Source organism: Zea mays, chromosome 1 (assembly GCF_902167145.1).
Source record: "Zea mays cultivar B73 chromosome 1, Zm-B73-REFERENCE-NAM-5.0, whole genome shotgun sequence".
In the NCBI taxonomy this organism is placed as follows: Eukaryota; Viridiplantae; Streptophyta; class Magnoliopsida; order Poales; family Poaceae; genus Zea; species Zea mays.
In genome coordinates, this window is record NC_050096.1 from 197,772,659 (window position 1) to 197,793,256 (window position 20,598).

The 20,598-nt window shown below is 45.2% G+C and overlaps 2 pseudogenes across 2 annotated transcripts; both read right to left on the reverse strand.

Moving 5' to 3' along the window:
- Positions 1–17,992: 17,992 nt before the first annotated feature.
- Positions 17,993–18,431, reverse strand: LOC115101005 (uncharacterized; annotated as a pseudogene). Its single transcript, NR_163873.1, has 2 exons — positions 18,355–18,431; positions 17,993–18,232 (listed from the first exon to the last, which is right to left on the reverse strand). The product of NR_163873.1 is annotated as an uncharacterized protein (transcript).
- A 340-nt stretch (positions 18,432–18,771) lies between these two features.
- On the reverse strand, positions 18,772–20,306 carry LOC103642846 (probable auxin efflux carrier component 5c; annotated as a pseudogene). Its single transcript, NR_163872.1, has one exon. The product of NR_163872.1 is annotated as a probable auxin efflux carrier component 5c (transcript).
- Positions 20,307–20,598: the final 292 nt, after the last annotated feature.

Below are 20,598 nucleotides of genomic sequence, written 5' to 3' on the forward strand. Positions count from 1 at the left end.
ATCATGGAACCCTTAGAGGCTATTTAGTTTTCTTTTCTAAGTGCATATTCAATTAATAGGAATATATTGATCAAATAACAAATAAATACTGAAATATGCATCTCATACCGCATTTTTTTAGTATTGCACATTAATTGAATGTTGAAACACAAATCACATCCCAGTTGGAATCGAGCAAATAGAAATAGTAGGAGAAGAAATTTAAAAAAAAAGAAAAATAAAAAGAGGGCTTTTCCTCAGTTCTTTGGGCTAAAATCGGCCGGCCCAGTCATTCCACCGCGCTTCCCTACCAGCAGCCATTCCCTTGCGTGTCCATGACGTGTGGGGCCCCTTGCGCAGCTCGTTCTTCCACCTCAGCGCGGGAATCGGTCCTCAGCACGACAAACCGAGTCGGATCCACTGTAAACGGAAGCTTCCCAACCGATTCCCTGCGGCTCTCCGTCTTCCGCGCTTGGGTTGCCGTCCCGGACAGCCTTGCGGGCGTACGGACTCGCAGAGCCCGCGTCCACTGTATGGACTAAATCGTCGGTCATATCCTCTCCGCGCCACCTGCGCGTTTGGCGGAAACAGAACCACCGTGAGATTCGGATTTCAGTTGAGTTCCTAGCTAATCTGAGTATAAAATCCGGTGCCTGGGGTGTTTTCCTCGACAGTCGTCTCGGCGCCGCGCAACAGAGAGAGAAATCGAGAAGAGAGGGAGAGAAAGCAGCGCCGCCTGCCGGTTTCGTATACACCGCCGTCGCGTCCACGATTTCGGCTCTGTGCGTCTCTCCGTGCGTCGGGGATTGAACCGGGGAGTTCCCTGCTGTGGATTGGCGGCCGGAGCCCTCGAATTTCGTCGCCGTGGTGCGAACACCACCGCGCGTCTGCCAAACTCCGTGGGGCGGTTCGTCCATTGCTGGAATCAAGGTAAGAATTCCTCCGTTGAGTTCGCTGTCATCCCAGCAACGCATAGGAGCTTTCGGTTCGGAGGATTTGTTCGTGTGTGCGCGTTTGAGGTGTCGCAGGGTCGTTCAGATTTCTCGCCGCCCCTCCTCATTGCCGTGAAGCCGCTGAGAGTCGTCGTCGGACCTCTACTTTGCTCAAGCGCTGGTATGGGGGTTGCTAGTATATTCGCCATCCTCTAGAGTTAGTTTATCGCCAATGGGATTTAAGCTTGGGCCATTGTGGCGCGGGACGGTCATCGCCGGCCATGGCTCCGCCATGGGGGCTGTCCGTGCCGCCGCGTTCCTGACTGGGGAGATGAGCGAGGGGGATCGTGCCTGGCCGTTGGATATGGGGTAGGTGGGTGAGATTAGAGGAGGGAGGTCAAAGTTATACCAGCCGCAGAATTCCTGATCTACGGCTCTTATCGGCTCTGGCGTGGTGACGAGATTAGTGGGCACTGGACCATTGATATGGTGTCGTGCGGCCGTGATCAGATCGTAGGATGGTTGATTTGGGTCGGTATCTGTGCCGTAGGTTGTGAGATGGTCGGCACAGATCTAATCTCGCTTCGTAAAATCCTGGCCGACGATTGTTGATCCGGTGGACAGCATGGTGTACCGGTTCGTTTATAAGATTAGGATGATCTGCGCCGTGAGCTTCTGTTCCAACGGTTGTGATCCGAGAATACCCCTTCAGTCAGATAACACATGCATATGGGCCCCTCGGTTTTATAATATTGAACCCGCCATCCTAGCCGTGGGAAAGCTCTTGTACTGGGGTCCCTGGAATTTACAGTTTACACTCTGAACTCTTCTAAATTTATGGCCGCGGTCCACTAATTTGGTATAAATCTATATTTAATCCGAAAATCGATTATTATGTATAAAAATAATACTAGTAACTTGTTTAATTCATATTTGATTCATTACAACTCCTTTTTAATCCGTTCCAGTTGCATTTATTTTGTTTCAATATTGTCTATCATCTAGTAACTCGGTTTATTCATGAAACCTAGATCAAAATTATCCACTTGATTTATTCTATACTAGGTACTTAATAACTTCGAAAAAATCGTAACTTGAGAACCGTAACTCCGTTTTAACCCATTCTAGTTGCATTAGTCTCACACTAATATTTATTATCATATGGTAAATTTGTTTTGTCATGAAATATAGGTTAATATATTTCACTTAGTCTATTCTATATTTAACCACGTGGATCTTCGAAAAACCATAACTTCTTAATCGTAGCTCCGAAATTAGCGATTCTCGAACTCTCGATCTCGTAGCAACGCGTAGATTATTATTACGCAGTTTATTCTTATGTTTGGTGTAATGTTAATTTTGCCTATACCATGTTTGTCTATATTGCTACGTTTAGCAGTGAGGACACGTGTCATCTGAAGAGCAAGTGGTACCTGGAATCTCAAGTCCCAGGCAAGTTGTGCCCTTGATCACTTCTTTTTACCTACTCATGTTCTGATTAATCATAATGATCTGCATAGGTTAATTTTGATGGGACCCAATAGGTTACCCTAGTTTGATTATCTTTATACCTTGTTTACCACTGAACTTTTTGGGTAGTGCTTGCTAGTGCTTTATGTGGTTTTGGGTATGAAGATACATTATTCATGATCACACTTTTATTATCTGTTTATTATCACTGTTCATGATAAGATCATTATGTTAATTGGAACATGGAGCGACCACCCGGGAAAACAGTGCTACCACAAGGGTTTAATGGGACGCCCTTGGCCCATTAATTAGGAAAGCTAGTGGAAGACTACCTTACCCGAAAGGGGCAAGGGCAATAGGGGAGTGGTCAGTGTAGGGAGGCCCTCGGGAGGATTTTGCTGCGATGGCGGTCCTGCAAGGGATTCCTGCATTGGAGCTTCCTATAAACTGTAGCGGGTTTTCTGAAGCTAGTGGAACTTTGTAAAGGCCTCGTAGTGTTACCCTGCCTCGCCTCCTCGGTAGAGGTGTATGGGAAGTCGCGATCCCTTGGCAGATGGGTAACATGACTTGTGGGTAAAGATGCGCAACCTCTGCAGAGTGTAAAACTGGTATACTAGCCGTGCTCACGGTCATGAGCAGCTCGGACCCTCACATGATTAATTTATGGAACTTAAATTCAATTTGTCATATGCATTGCATCGCAGGTGATGTTGTTACTTTTGTTCTACTTCTTAAGTGGGTTTGGTATTTACTTATACTTAGTAATTGCTAATAAAATTTTGACCAACTTTAAAAGCAATGCTCAGCTTTAACCATCCTCTTTGGTAAGCCTTACACTTCACGTGAGCTCCCACCTTTGACGAGTTCATGCACATTATTCCCCACAACTTGTTGAGCGATGAACGTATGTGAGCTCACTCTTGCTGTCTCACACCCCCCCCCCACACACAGGTCAAGAACAGGTACCGCAAGATGAGGCGCATGGAGGATGCTGCGATGAGTTCGTGAGAGATCTAGGCCGTCGTCTCCCAGTCAACTTTGGGTTGCTGGATCGTTTCCTCCTATGATGTAATTATTTTGTATAGAACTCCTGTTATATAGTAAAAGATGTGACATTTGATCCTGTGCCACTATGCATCATATGTGTGAGACTTGGTCCCAGCACACCTGGTGTTTATGTTCGCGCCCGGGCTTTGGACCCCTAAAACCCGGGTGTGACAGAAGTGGTATCAGAGCAATGTTGACTGTAGGACGAAACCTAGATAGAACTGGACAACCATTGTCTACTTACCTCTGCTACTCTGATTCTTTCTAAACTTTTCTTAATCTATTCTCATCTATTTCCGCTTTACTCTGATTATTCTTATCTTTTCTTTCTAAAAGACAAATGTGGATTTCACACTTGAAATCCTGTACCTAAAGTGACCTTTAGGAATATGAGACCTACTCTTAGGAACAAAAACAAAACTACTTTTATAGATATCTATGCACATGAATGTTTGTTCTTATGATACTTGTCTGATTTGGATCTTTGATTGAGTGTGATGAGTTGTGGAGTAATGTCCACAATTACATATACATATACATATAGGCATAAATATAAATGAATAAAATTCATGAGATAACTAAACAATCTAGATTATCCCCCTTAGAAAAAAAATATATAGTATTCCGTATCTATCTCATCTTGACATATTCTATCTTACCTTTGGACATTCACCTCGTACAACTAGATACCCTAGTCTTGACATAAAATATCTGGTCAAGCCCTACCAAAGAATCTTCAGTACATAACCAACTATTAGCTCATTCATTCCGCCTACCAAATGATTCCCTTGCAAAACTATCTTACCGTATGTATCTAACTCAGATGGTCAATACCAGGCGGGGTGGTGGAATTGATTTACCTCCTAATCGACACACTCGGTGGGTACATTGACAACCCCAGCCACAGCCAGCAGAGATGAATCCTCCTAATCCTCCACCAGGCGGAGTTGACCCACTGATTGCAGCTCAGATGAGGATGATGCAGCAAATGGCGGACACTATGGCAGATATGCGCGCCCAAATGCAGCAAGAACGCCAGGAAATGCGCCAGGAAAGAGAGGATGTACGTCGGGAGATGCGCCAAGAGCAGGAGGAGATACGTCAAGAGAGAAGGGCGCAACAGCAACAGCAACAAGTACCATTGCCTCCCCCACCACCACCAGTTCCACCCCGGGACAAGCACCGGGAATTCATGAGCCACAAACCACCAACCTTCTCCAACTCCGCGGATCCGCTGCATGTAGATGACTGGCTAAAGTCTGTAGAAAAGATGCTCAACATAGCTCAGTGCTCGGACAGAGAGAAAGTGCTCTACGCATCAGGTCGTCTTACTGGTCCCGCTGCGGATTGGTGGGATGCATACTGCGCCGCTCATGCTGCCGTCGACACAATTACCTGGGCAGAATTCTCCACTCAATTCAGGAATTACCACATTCCTGCCGGGCTCATGAAGATTAAGAGAAAGGAATTTCTATCCCTCAAGCAAGGAAGTATGTCCGTGAGTGAATATAGGGACAAATTCATCCAGTTATCTCGATATGCTCCTAGAGATGTTGAGAATGATGAGCAAAAGCAGGAGCTTTTTCTGGACGGTTTGATTGGACCCTTGCAATATCAACTGGTATCGCACACATTCCCATCCTTCCAAAGGCTACTTGACAAAGCTATTGCTGTAGAAAACAAGAGGAGTATATTTGGAGAGAAAAGAAGGGCTGATAACCATGGGCAAGCTGGAAGTAGTTTCCGTCCTCGCTATACTACCACTCCAAGTACACCAGCTAGTGGAAGTACCGGACAACAAACTCAACAGGCACCAACTGCTCCTCCGAAAGCAAGCACCCCAGCATGACCCGTTGCTCCTAACACAACCACCAACAGGGCATGCTTCAAGTGTGGACAACCGGGACACTACGCCAACTACTGTCCCAACAGAGCTGCCTACACTACACCGGCTCCGATGAAGCAAGGACAAGCCTCGGCAGGAAAGAGTCAGCCCCTATCTATCAATCGGGGACATGCCCATCATGCAGAAGTAGAGGTTGAACCAGGTGAACTGGAAATTCAAGAAGAAGAGCTAGTTGAAGATGAAGTGGTCGGTGAAGAAGTCAACGAACAACAAGAATAGAAATAGACATTAATATAGATACATATACATATTTTACTATTTGTAAGACCTAAATATTAGTTTGGCCAGTAGTTCGTATTTTACTATTTTAGGAATAATAATAAGGTCGATTTGACCCTTTGTTTTGCTAATAAGTTACGCATCATGCCGAGATTTCTTTGTTTGTGCATATGTTCCCACAACAATATGAGTATATATATCCTTTCTCTTACAAATCTCGAGGACGAGATTTCTGTTAAAGGGGTAGGATTTGTAAAGCCCTAAAATTTGTATAAGATAAAAAAAATGATGATAAAAAAAATACTTATAGTTATATAAAGTGTTTTGGGATCATGGAACCCTTAGAGGCTATTTAGTTTTCTTTTCTAAGTGCATATTCAATTAATAGGAATATATTGATCAAATAACAAATAAATACTGAAATATGCATCTCATACCGCATTTTTTAGTATTGCACATTAATTGAATGTTGAAACACAAATCACATCCCAGTTGGAATCGAGCAAATAGAAATAGTAGGAGAAGAAATTAAAAAAAAAGAAAATAAAAAGAGGGCTTTTCCTCAGTTCTTTGGGCTAAAATCGGCCGGCCCAGTCATTCCACCGCGGTTCCCCGCCAGCAGCCATTCCCTTGCGTGTCCATGACGTGTGGGGCCCCTTGCGCAGCTCGTTCTTCCACCTCAGCGCGGGAATCGGTCCTCAGCACGACAAACCGAGTCGGATCCACTGTAAACGGAAGCTTCCCAACCGATTCCCTGCGGCTCTCCGTCTTCCGCGCTTGGGTTGCCGTCCCGGACAGCCTTGCGGACGTACGGACTCGCAGAGCCCGCGTCCACTGTATGGACTAAATCGTCGGTCATATCCTCTCCGCGCCACCTGCGCGTTTGGCGGAAACAGAACCACCGTGAGATTCGGATTTCAGTTGAGTTCCTAGCTAATCTGAGTATAAAATCCGGTGCCTGGGGTGTTTTCCTCGACAGTCGTCTCGGCGCCGCGCAACAGAGAGAGAAATCGAGAAGAGAGGGAGAGAAAGCAGCGCCGCCGGCCGGTTTCGTATACACCGCCGTCGCGTCCACGATTTCGGCTCTGTGCGTCTCTCCGTGCGTCGGGGATTGAACCGGGGAGTTCCCTGCTGTGGATTGGCGGCCGGTGTTGGGGGCCTTCGGCTTCCGAAGGTCCTCAAAAACATGATTTAACAATGTTTCTGGAGTATAATGTGTGAACAGGTATCTTCGGACTTGTATCAGAAAGGGAGAAGCTCAAAAGATACGAAGGTTGACACAGTGTCGAAGCTGTGAAGCAGGAAAGCTTCGGCATGTTCGCAGAAAAGGGAACCGACTTAAAGATGAAAAGGTCATTTAGACCTCGATAGATTGCTATGGAATTATCACCAAATGTAAAGGGCATATATGTAATTTTGTATGGGTTGTACCCCGTGCCTATAAATAGGTGAACAGTACCCCCGTACTGTTCATGCTGACTTGGCATTTGCTTTTGCGTCACACTTGTATTTTCATCTCCTTCCAAGCCGAAGGTACATTTATAATTAGATATTGTTTCTATTTCTCTATGATGATATAATAAAGTTAAATGAATAATGATATATGATTATTCATGCTATCTTTTATGTTTCATATGCTTCGTCTTTCATTAATATATACTGTGATGATGAAGGTTCGTCCTTCATGACCTTCGTCCGAAGATCGTTATATCCTAAGGGAAATAATGCTTCAAAGGACAAAGGACTTTATCGTTTAACATTCTCTGTGTTGCCTTGTTCTTAACTCATAGCATTTGAGAACAAGTCCCCAACAGCCGGAGCCCTCGAATTTCGTCGCCGTGGTGCGAACACCACCGTGCGTCCGCCAAACTCCGTGGGGCGGTTCGTCCATTGCCGGAATCAAGGTAAGAATTCCTCTGTTGAGTTCGCTGTCATCCCAGCAACGCATAGGAGCTTTCTGTTCGGAGGATTTGTTCGTGTGTGCGCGTTTGAGGTGTCGCAGGGTCGTTCAGATTTCTCGTCGCCCCTCCTCATTGCCGTGAAGCCGCTGAGAGTCGTCGTCGGACCTCTACTTTGCTCAAGCGCTGGTATGGGGGTTGCTAGTATATTCGCCATCCTCTAGAGTTAGTTTATCGCCATTGGGATTTAAGCTTGGGCCATTGTGGCGCGGGACGGTCATCGCCGGCCATGGCTCCGCCATGGGGGCTATCCATCCCGCCGCGTTCCTGACTGGGGAGATGAGCGAGGGGGATCGCGCCTGGCCGTTGGATATGGGGTAGGTGGGTGAGATTAGAGGAGGGAGGTCAAAGTTATACCAGCCGCAGAATTCCTGATCTACGGCTCGTATCAGCTCTGGCGTGGTGACGAGATTAGTGGGCACTGGACCATTGATCTGGTGTCGTGCGGCCGTGATCAGATCGTAGGATGGTTGATTTGGGTCGGTATCTGTGCCGTAGGTTGTGAGATGGTCGGCACAGATCTAATCTCGCTTCGTAAAATCCTGGCTGACGATTGTTGATCCGGTGGACAGCATGGTGTACCGGTTCGTTTATAAGATTAGGATGATCTGCGCCGTGAGCTTCTGTTCCAACGGTTGTGATCCGAGAATACCCCTTCAGTCAGATAACACATGCATATGGGCCCCTCGGTTTTATAATATTGAACCCGCCATCCTAGCCGTGGGAAAGCTCTTGTACTGGGGTCCCTGGAATTTACAGTTTACACCCTGAACTCTTCTAAATTTATGGTCGCGGTCCACTAATTTGGTATAAATCTATATTTAATCCGAAAATTGATTATTATGTATAAAAATAATACTAGTAACTTGTTTAATTCATATTTGATTCATTACAACTCCTTTTTAATCTGTTCCAGTTGCATTTATTTTGTTTCAATATTGTTTATGATCTAGTAACTCGGTTTATTCATGAAACCTAGATCAAAATTATCCACTTGATTTATTCTATACTAGGTATTTAATAACTTCGAAAAAATCGTAACTTGAGAACCGTAACTCCGTTTTAACCCATTCTAGTTGCATTAGTCTCACACTAATATTTATTATCATATGGTAAATTTGTTTTGTCATGAAATATAGGTTAATATATTTCACTTAGTCTATTCTATATTTAACCACGTGGATCTTCGAAAAACCATAACTTCTTAATCGTAGCTCCGAAATTAGCGATTCTCGAACTCTCGATCTCGTAGCAACGCGTAGATTATTATTACGCAGTTTATTCTTATGTTTGGTGTAATGTTAATTTTGCCTATACCATGTTTGTCTATATTGCTACATTTAGCAGTGAGGACACGTGTCATCTGAAGAGCAAGTGGTACCTGGAATCTCAAGTCCCAGGCAAGTTGTGCCCTTGATCACTTCTTTTTACCTACTCATGTTCTGATTAATCATAATGATCTGCATAGGTTAATTTTGATGGGACCCAATAGGTTACCCTAGTTTGATTATCTTTATACCTTGTTTACCACTGAACTTTTTGGGTAGTGCTTGCTAGTGCTTTATGTGGTTTTGGGTATGAAGATACATTATTCATGATCACACTTTTATTATCTGTTTATTATCACTGTTCATGATAAGATCATTATGTTAATTGGAACATGGAGCGACCACCCGGGAAAACAGTGCTACCACAAGGGTTTAATGGGACGCCCTTGGCCGATTAATTAGGAAAGCTAGTGGAAGACTACCTTACCCGAAAGGGGCAAGGGCAGTAGGGGAGTGGTCAGTGTAGGGAGGCCCTCGGGAGGATTTTGCTGCGATGGCGGTCCTGCAAAGGATTCCTGCATTGGAGCTTCCTATAAACTGTAGCGGGTTTTCTGAAGCTAGTGGAACTTTGTAAAGGCCTCGTAGTGTTACCCTGCCTCGCCTCCTCGGTAGAGGTGTATGGGAAGTCGCGATCCCTTGGCAGATGGGTAACATGACTTGTGGGTAAAGATGCGCAACCTCTGCAGAGTGTAAAACTGGTATACTAGCCGTGCTCACGGTCATGAGCAGCTCGGACCCTCACATGATTAATTTATGGAACTTAAATTCAATTTGTCATATGCATTGCATCGCAGGTGATGTTGTTACTTTTGTTCTACTTCTTAAGTGGGTTTGGTATTTACTTATACTTAGTAATTGCTAATAAAATTTTGACCAACTTTAAAAGCAATGCTCAGCTTTAACCATCCTCTTTGGTAAGCCTTACACTTCACGTGAGCTCCCACCTTTGACGAGTTCATGCACATTATTCCCCACAACTTGTTGAGCGATGAACGTATGTGAGCTCACTCTTGCTGTCTCACACCCCCCCCCCACACAGGTCAAGAACAGGTACCGCAAGATGAGGCGCATGGAGGATGCTGCGATGAGTTCGTGAGAGATCTAGGCCGTCGTCTCCCAGTCAACTTTGGGTTGCTGGATCGTTTCCTCCTATGATGTAATTATTTTGTATAGAACTCCTGTTATATAGTAAAAGATGTGACATTCGATCCTGTGCCACTATGCATCATATGTGTGAGACTTGGTCCCAGCACACCTGGTGTTTATGTTCGCGCCCGGGCTTTGGACCCCTAAAACCCGGGTGTGACAAGGACACTCACACAACATCAACAACGACTGTCGTCCTAGTGCACAAGAATTCATGGCCGACAGTAGCGACTTACATGACAGGTTGGGCTTCAGATGGACGATGAGCTAGATGACATGATGGCGTCGTCGTTGGATGCGGTGCCCAGAACAACCCGAGAGTCACCGACGTTGGCAATGACCATGAGGTCTCCCTGCTTGACGATGGACAACGCGGTGCAGTCGCTCTGGACCACGTCCAAGCAGCGGCTGGGTCAGAGCTTGTCATACACAGCGGCTCATGCAACCACGTAGGACTGCTAGCAGAGGTCGAACTGGCAGTCGTCAAGCTTCTTCTCGTCGTCGATGAGCGACGCCAACGTGAGTGCCTCCTGCTAGTGGTGTTTGTTCGGGGTTTTCAAGCAAGAAACATGGATTCATCCTTGGCGTTGGTTTATGAAAATGACTCACAAGTCAGATCCATGAAAAAATATTATGGAGAATAAATGCCACGCATGCAAAAAAGGAATTTAAGTTGAAAACATTATTCAAACAAAAGAAATTGCATGCAAGGCTCTTCTTTAAATACTACTCCTTCCATCCAAAAATATAATTTAAGAATCTCGGTAATACTTATCTACTACTACGCATTGTGCAAGGATAGTAGGATAGGCTTGGGGAGAGATGTAGTAAATGTTTTTCCTGTCATAGATGTAGACATAAACACACATGTGGTATAATGGTAGCTACTGCTTGCATTTGCCTGAGAGGTCATGGGTTTGAATCCCCTTGGGGTCATTTGTGTTTTTTAATTTTAGCTAGACGTGGCATGTACGTGGGGTCATTTGTGTTTTTAAATTTTAGCTAGACGTGGGTTGTACGTGGGAATGAGCTTTGCAGGGAGGGGGATTGCCTGAGAGGTCACGCATTTGAATCCCCTTAGGGTCATTTGTGTTTTCTAATTTTAGCTAGACGTGGCCTGTACGTGGGGTCATTTGTGTTTTTTAATTTTAGCTAGACGTGGGCTGTACGTGGGAATGAGCTTTGCGGGGAGGGGGATTGCCTGAGAGGTCACACATTTGAATCCTCTTAGGGTCATTTGTGTTGTTTAATTTTAGCTAGACGTGGGCTGTACGTGAGAATGAGAATGAGAATGGGCTTTGCGGGGAGGGGATGGGAAAGGCAGAACGGAAAATGTGAATGGCAGATTATGAGAATGGGCTGTGAAGGGAGGAGGGAATGAGAATGATGGCAGAATACGGAATGACACACTACTCTTGCAGCCTATATATATATATATATATATATATATATATATATATATATATATATATATATATATATATATATATATATATATATATATGCCCCTTCTATGTATTATCAATAGGATCAATTCTAACAAGTCACACACTCATATTCCAGAGATACCAAAACAAAAAAATCCACGGTCAAACTACCAGAATGTCTAGAAATGTGGAGCTTAAAGTAGAAAGGCTTTTTTTGGATGGAAAAACTATGAAGTCATAGTTTTAGTTAGTAGAAACCTAATTCGTTAAAATTCCGTCCAGTAAAACAGAAGAATTATAAATTTCTAAAATTATAGATAGGAATATCGCGAATAAAGCCATTGCGACCCCCATAAAAGGAGTAGTCCCCCAACCCGGAGCAATTTTCCCATATTCCGAATTCAAGGGTTTCAATAAACTACCTGCGCCAGTCCGTTTTGGCTTAGGTCTAGAACTATCTTCAACGGTTTGTGTAGCCATAAATTCTATTTAATCATTGGTGTTGACTTTGTATACTATTCCGTTGTAGTTGTAAATACACGATCTTTTCATAGATCCATTGTAATCTTGAAATTCTATAAAAATGGAAACAGCAACTTTAGTCGCCATCTCCATATCTGGTTTACTTGTAAGCTTTACTGGGTATGCCTTATATACCGCGTTTGGGCAACCCTCTCAACAATTAAGAGATCCATTCGAAGAACATGGGGACTAATTGAAGTAAGAAGTCTATATATATATATATATATATATATATATATATATATATATATATATATATATATAGGGCAGGTATAACGGGAGCCCTGGGCTTCCAATAGTTAAAGGAAGCCCAGGCCGACCACCCCTGCAAACTGGTTCAACCAGCGCGCCCAAACAGGCTGTCGGATGCGCCACCTGCCCCACGTCTGTTAGCGCAAAAAAAGGAATGCATGCATGAGTCAAACACGATCCAATGCATGCGCATAAATTTAGGAAAGATATGTGCGGCAGTTTCTGTTTTTAAAATCCTTTATTTCCTCCATAAATTTAGGATCGCTGCAACATCCATGCAGCTAGACGCGTAAGGACCATTTTATGATATATACTGAGACTAAATATGCTACACTGTGTTAATAATTATGCAATTCGATATACTGCGTAAAAATCTGTTACCAGCTGCATGCACACGAATTTATGATAAAAAAAATGTGCAATGAAAGGAAATGAATTACACGCATAGAAACAAAAAATCGTATTTAATATTTTATTTCCTTCATAAATATAAGGTCCCTCCAACAGTCATGCAGCTAAAACACATTAAATCTAGTTTATGACATATACTGATACAAATTATACTACATGGTGTAGGTATTTATGCAATTCGTTACACTGCGTAAAAAATCTGGCATGTTGTTCACTGGTGGACGCACCTCCGGGTTGGAGCGTAATAACCTTAAGTTTTGAGCATAAAAACCCTCGATTATAAGCGTATATACCGAGTCAATGTGAGAGGTTGATAGCTCTAGTAGGTTGTTATTACGATCCTATTTTTATGGCAGATCCGAAAAATATGGCAGTCGCATGCATGCGGTTATACAGATCCTAAAATTATGGCAAAATGCATGCATGAGTCAAACACGTTCCCTTGCATGCGCGTAAATTTAGAAAAGATATGTGTGGCGGTTTCTATTTTAAATGCTGTATTTCCTCCATAAATTTAGGATTGCTGCAACAGACATGCAACTAAAACTCGTAATGACCATTTTATGCTATATACTGATACTAAATATGCTACACTGTGTAGATAATTATGCAATTCGGTATACTGCGTAAAAAACTGCTATAGGCTGCATGCACACGAATTTATGATGGAAAGAATATTCAATGAAAGTAAATGAATTGCATGCATAGAAACAAAAAACCACATTTAATATTTTATTTGCTTCATAAATATAGGATCCCTCCAACAGTCATGCAACTAAACGCATTAGAACTAATTTATGATGTATACTGAAACAAATTATACTACACGGTGTAGTATTTATGCAATTCCTTACACTGCGTAAAAAATCTGGCATGTTGTTCACTGGTGGACGCATCTCCGGGTGGAGCGTAAAAACCTTAAGTTTTGAGCATAAAATCCCTCAATTATAAGCGTAAATACCGAGTCAATTAGAGGTCGAGTCAATTAGAGGTTGATAGCTTTAGTAGGTTGTTATTACGATCCTATTTTTATGACAGATCCGAAAAACATGGCAGCCGCATGCATGCGGTTTCTATTTTTATACAGATCCAAAAATTATGGCAAAATCGTGGGAGTTTCCATTGCATGCGCGCAAATTAAGAACAGCACAAATCAAGGAATTGTCTTTCCAATGTGCATGCAGTAAACTGATATACGAACCCTGCGTTAAAGCATAAAATCATACAGTTTTTAGCGTAAATAATACATGTGGTAGGCATAAAACACAATAAACGAAAAGAAAAATGCGCCGGATCGGAGGATGTCACGCGCGATCATCGCTGCGCGCATCTCGCCCCTTCCGTGACGTCGCTCGCTCGAACATCGCGCCTCATGCGTCGCCGTCGCTACTCGCACGTCGACGGGCGTCGCTTGCTCGTCGGCCTTGGAAGTGCCGCCTCCTCGGGGCTTCGGGGACGCCGCCGCTTGCCCGCACAAGGGCCTCGCTGCGGATCGAGGAACCTCCGCCACCGCGCGTCGAGGTAATGGAGTTGCGGCCACCGGCCTGGGATCCGTCGTCGCCGTACAAGGGCGCTGCCGACGCTCGCCCTCTGGATCGGGGGCCGCCACCGTCGGCCTGGGAACCGCCGCCACCGCATGTCGAGGTCGGGGAGCCACGGCCACCGCAGCCACTGGCCGGGGTCCGCCGCGCGCGCGCTATCGGGCAACCGCCATCGCTAATTAATCGAGATGGGGCATGAAAAATTGAACCCTAGCACTCCGGGTCCTATTTTATAGACGTCCGGATGTGGTCCGGCTCGACCGGATTGCACTGTCTGACCCGGGCTTTCTTTAGTTATTGGAAGCACAGGGCTCCTAATATACAATCTATATATATATATATATATATCATTTATATAACACAAATCAACAGGTGATATTGTGGTTAGGGGCGGTAGTTTGTTCCTTTTTGTGACTTTAAGTTCAAACCTCACTTAAGATGTACCGACCAATCTAGTCCAAAAGGTTAAACTAATAAAAAGAGATGACAATCCATTCATATATATTCTAACACACGTAATCAATCAGTGCGCATACATGATGCATGTCCGCTGGCATATGGCAGCAGACCTTCCTGCAGCTTTGATAAGTGATCCCAACGAGATCTCATCGATCGGTCTTCGACGGCTGTGGCATGGAAGTAGAAAGCAAGCAATTTGCGTGTACTACTACGTCGTAGGCGGTAGGCCAGTGCACGGAGAGGCCTGAGGTCGCCGGCTGCGTGGTCAGCACGTGCAGGCTGCGGCGCCGCCGCGCCTGCCGCTCTCATCGTGCGCAACCTTATCGCTACTTCGCCAGTAGCTCTCGAGTCTGGACGCACGACGACGCGCTGGAAAGCCAGATGAGCACTAGCTACCCTCTCTCTACTAGACCCGGTCCACTAGCTGCGCAGCATCTGCAGATCGACGACCCGATCGACGACTGCCGGACCGGCGAGGCTGCTGCAGGTGGCCAGCAACACCGGTCTGCTAGACGGCTACTCGTCTAGCGATCGAGAACTAGTGCGTCTCGATGATTTCTCCGCGGAATCCTTTGGAACGGCTTGTGGTGTTCGGCTGCGAAGCCGTAAAGGACGACGGCGGCGGCGACCGTACGAATATTTTTTTCTTTGTTGTCCCGTACGAAAATCATGAAAACGTAGCTTTGATGTAGGAAGATAAAAAAAGCAAATATAAAACACTTCTCTAATCTTTTTTAGTGCTTGTTTGGAAGCCTTCAGTTTTTAAGAGAACTTATTTACAGAAACTAGGATGCTTCTCAACATGCTATAGTTTATGCTCCGGTATCTAAAAACTAGATTCTCAGTTTCTAAAAAACCAAAGAAGATGCCTTTTTTCCAGCTAAAACCAGTTTTGCACGATAAACTAGGCACTAGGCACTGCATTCCCTTGGTGATTGTCACCGCTCTCTGGCCTATACACACGACTCCCTTGGTGCACGCTCTGCATTCATGATTTGAATGTTTAGTTCTTATTTGAAAATATTTAAATTTATGAGTTCAAGCTATATTTAAAATTGGCAGCAACGAAAAATGAGTAGTAAGGATATATTTGTCTTGTGTATCGAAAATGCTAGAAGCTGGTTTACAAGAAACCGAGTTTCAAACACGCACATTATTTTTTCTCCATAAACTAGTTTTTAGAAACAGAAAGTTCCTTAGAAAATGTGGTGCTCCTAAATAGTCCATTAGGTTTGAGAGCAAGGGGTAATAAAGGTGATTAAGGGGCCGAGCTAGAACCCCCACTATTCAATTTTAAATACTAAAAGATTCTAGCCTACTCAATCCTCTCCATTCCACTTGCTTGTGTATGGTTGCATTTGGACAAATATTCCCCTATATATAAACATTATCAATCAATCAATCAACTCATGAAAGACTCACTATTACAAAGAAGCTCTATAATGGGAGCAAAACCGTTGATGCTAGGGGCCGGTAAAAATCATCATTTTTACAGGCGGGAAAAACAACCAGTGGATTTTTCACTGGCGGTCAACGTAATAAATCCGCAAGTCGCGACATTTTTTGCGCGCCACGCGGTTGTTAGGAATCAAACCGTTGACCAGTGGCGGGCCTAGGATTTATAATGTGGGTATTCAAAATTTTTTAAGGTTAGTATGAAAACCTTAATTTTTAAGGGATTTTTATTTTCCCAAGAGAAATTAGTCTATTTTTTCTTAGAAAAATAGAAATTCCTTAGGAGAATGGTGTCCAAGGGAAAATAGACTAATTTTCCTTGGGAAAATAAAAATCCCTTAGAAAAAAGGGGTTTTCAAACTAGCCCTTATAGGATGGTTTTTTGGAAAATTAAAGCATGTCTATCGACATATATAGTTAATTATATGTATAACCTATAATTAAGCACATACACTATGGTTATAACTGATTCAATAACTAGTCTACTAAACTCAAATTTCATACAACTATTTCTAAAGTTTTAAATCTAAATGCATCTGTTGGTTGTTGCTCAGTTGTTGTCTGGCTGCTTGTCCTCTTTGGCATTTTCAATCGCTAATGCCCCATCTGCAGCCCCCAGCAAAGCAGGGGAGACCAGATCGGGTGGCCACTAGCTGGTTAAGCTTGGACATTGGCACGATGGGACCTTGCCCCTGGTTGTCTGTCCTGGCACGCGGTGACACCCTGACTACGATGGATTGAAGCCTCAGACGACGGACGACATATGACGCAACAACAAGGCCAGATACAACAATGACAGTTAGTCAGTCAAGTGTGGGCACCTAGCTGCGTCGTGGAGCCACGATGTCTCAACAGAGGTGCTGGTGTCTCCATGGCACGTGGGGCTGCAAGATGTAACCACGACTTGGTGGCTGGCGTATCTGGTGGCTCTGCCATGGTGCGACTACAATAGGGTTTGAGGATTTTTTTTGTCGTGAGGTACTGAAGTGGGCTTTGTCGCTCCGTTGGGCTTCATGGTCCACGACAAACGATTGGATTAGTTAGGTATCAGAGATATGAAGGAGATATTTTAGTCCAAATTAACAGAATTCCTTTATTTATTTGATTCATTTTTTATTTTCCATCCATATACACTATATACATGTATATATATTGAAATTCTTTTGCCAAAAATAATGGGTATTCATTTGAATACCTTTGAATTCAATAGGGCCCGCCCCTGCCGTTGACCTCACTCTCGCGTGTATCCTCCACTACCACTCCGTCTATGACATACTTTGTCTTTAGTTTGTAGTTTTTTTGTCCACATATTACAACAATTTGAGCGTAAATTACTTGTTTGAGACCGTAAACGAATTCAAATAAAAATGTTGTCAACTACAAAGTTGAATAACTTTTGAAGTTCTACAACTTTCGTTTTGACACTTTTTCCATACGAGGTAGTTTACAAATTTGACATACTTAGATTCAAATTTTAGAATCGAAATGAGTTCAAATAAAAAAGATGTCAACTACAAAGTTTTAGATGTACAACTTTTATTTTGATGGTTTTGTTATACGAGGTCGTTTGTAAAACTCGAAAAATCAAAGATAAAAATAATTTCTAGTGACGGTTACTTAAGAAAAACCGCCACTAGAAATCGATTTCTACAGACGGTTTCTTAAGAAAACCGTCACTAGAAATCATAGATTTTTACTAGCGGTTTTTTTAAAGAACCGGCTGTAGAAATATAATTTCTAGTGACGATTTTCTTAAAAAATCGTTACTAAAAATAGCACAGACAGTTGATAACCGAATCCGTCTGTAAAAATATATATCGCTCTGCAGACTTTGAGCCTTTTTCTACTAGTGACCTGCTTCAGATACTCAGTTTCGCATGTTCTACTTTTTCTTTAAATATCAATCAGAACGCGTGCATATAAAAAACTTGGATCAATGATAATATATATATATGGCTTTGCCGCCTCAAACAAGTTAATAAGTTCCAAAATAGACAGCCAGAAACAACGCCCCACTGGCTTTCGTCTCAGGGTGTACACTGCATCATTTTAAGCATGGATAATGCACGCATGCGTGCTGTTCTTCATTCATTCATCGCAACGATCGACTTCACAAGATGCCAAGGACGGCATAATATGCGATGAGCACGGGCAGAGAAACCAGCGTCCCCAGTATAACCCTGCAACGCAACACGCAAGTTTGTGTGAGTTCTTGAAGGAAACACACCAACACCAGCAGGGACAACTGAGAAGAAGGAAATCTGTCGATGATATGTATATATATGGAGACGATGGCTCTTACGCCGTGCTGAGCACGTCGGCGTGGACTCCGTACTCCTTCGCGTAGACGAAGGACGCGATCGACTGAGGCAGCGCGGCCTGCATGCATGCAGATGCACTATTGTATAATGAACATTATTGTGTGGTGTGTGCACGTACTGTTACGTCGAAACAGAAAGCAGACGTGGTCGTTCTGAACGAAAGAAAGGGCAAAGGAGTGCAGGGCAGGGCAGCATATCACGCCGACGACGCGCGACGGCACACCACACGCGCACGGCGCACGCACCTGTATGATGGCGAAGCGTAAGACGTCGCCGCGGAGGCCGAACGCGGCGGCGCCGACCAGCGTGGCGAGCGGGCCGGCCACGAACCGCAGTGCCAGCCCCAGCGCCGCCAGCCCCGCGCCGCACGCGATCACCCTCTCCTGCTGCGCCATGAACATCCCTGAATGAAACGAACAAACCATGCATATACAGGAGCACTGCGTCAGTTGGTCTTAATCTCTGTCTGTAGTAACACAGTCCACGAACGACGATGATGCACATTATGGGTCGTACCGTCGGCTTACCCATGCTGAACATGCTCATCCCCGTGCCAGTCCGGGACATGACGCCCAGCGATCCCGTCACGATGCCCGGCAAGCTGAGGTCCCACCTGCATGCACAAACACGCCACGGTCTCGACACGTCAGCACAGGAGCGCATGCATGCACGGGACGGGCTGGGCAATACGGCGGCGGCCGGGTGACACTTGGCCGTGCAGACGCAGCGCAGGTGGTGAGTACATGGTGACCTGACCGCGTGGTCTGTGTATGGACTATGGACCGCGTGCGTACTGCTAGCTAGTCTGCTACAGCCTACACGTACCCCTACCTGTAGGCGATGCACGCCCACACCACGCCGACCACGCTGGCGTAGACATGGGGTTCCCCACCAGCTTCAGCCCCACGGTCCTCACCGTCGGCCACAGCCGGATTGCCCCGGCGGCGGCGGGCGCGTCGTCATCAGCGGCTTCCTCCTCCGCCGCGTTCATCTCGACGTCCTTCGTCTTGAGCGGCGGCGGTAACGACACCGGGCCAACGCGGCCTCCCAAGTGGCCGTCACCATCATCATCATCGCTGCTGCAACGGCCGACGCCAACGCCGACGCCTTGGGCCCGCGGGACGCCGCCGACCCACGCCCTGCGCAGCTCGAACCCCAGCAGCAGGAGCGGGAACCAGACGAGGGCCTGCACGACGGCGACCTGCACCACGAGGTCCTGCGCCCACTTGCCGTACATGGCGAAGAGCAGCGGCACGCCGACCACGAGCGTGTTGTTGAACCCGGCGAGGGAGAACCCGGTGATGGCCCAGGACGAGGACCGCGAGCCGGCGCCACCGCCGGCGGCCACGGCCAGCAGCGCCTTGGACACGGCGTCGGCGGCCAGCACGCGGTAGTTCATGGCGTAGGGGTCGGCGCGCGCCAGGAAGTCCAGGGTGAAGAAGGGCATGGAGAAGTTCGCCACCAGCGTGTTGATGGCGCCGCACTGCGCCGCCGTGAAGAGCCGCCACCACCGCACCGAGCCGTACCCGAGCACCAGCGCGAAGTAGAGCGGCGCCATTCCTGACACCACGTTGTAGATGTCGCCCCACGCGATCATCGTGTACTAGCTAGCTAGCAGCTTCTTCTAGTGATGAATCGACGGCTGGCTAGCTACCTAGCAGTCCAAATCACCCAACTAGCAAGCTTATTAGTGACAGGCCGGGATGCCCATGTCATCGCCGTTGAGCTCCTCGCTCCATCGTATAATATATAGATCGAGAGAGGGGCATAGTACGTATGCTATGCAACCAGCAGAGAAAGAGGAAATGTATCGATCAGAGGGTAGTGCAGAACCGGCCTGCTGCAGATACGAAAGTGTGAAACTATTCGTGTTGAACAGCTTGGGTAACCTTTCTGCGTGATACGTACATTCGCACCTAAATTTCCTCGCCACTTGTTGGTTAAATGTAAGGCCCCCCTTTTGGCCTGTGTCACCTTTCCTTTTTCAAATCTATGTGTACGGCATACCTGCTGATAGCTAATGCAAGAAGCCAATTAATTAAACAGTATAATGCATGCGGATTGCGATGACACACAATTATATTAATTGATACCCATAAAAAATGAAAATAGATTTAATATCAAAATAAACATATGATCCATATATATCGTCAGATATTAAACAACTTCTCTATACACAACAACTCAATTAATTAATATTAACTTATCGTTTTTTGAAAGTTTAA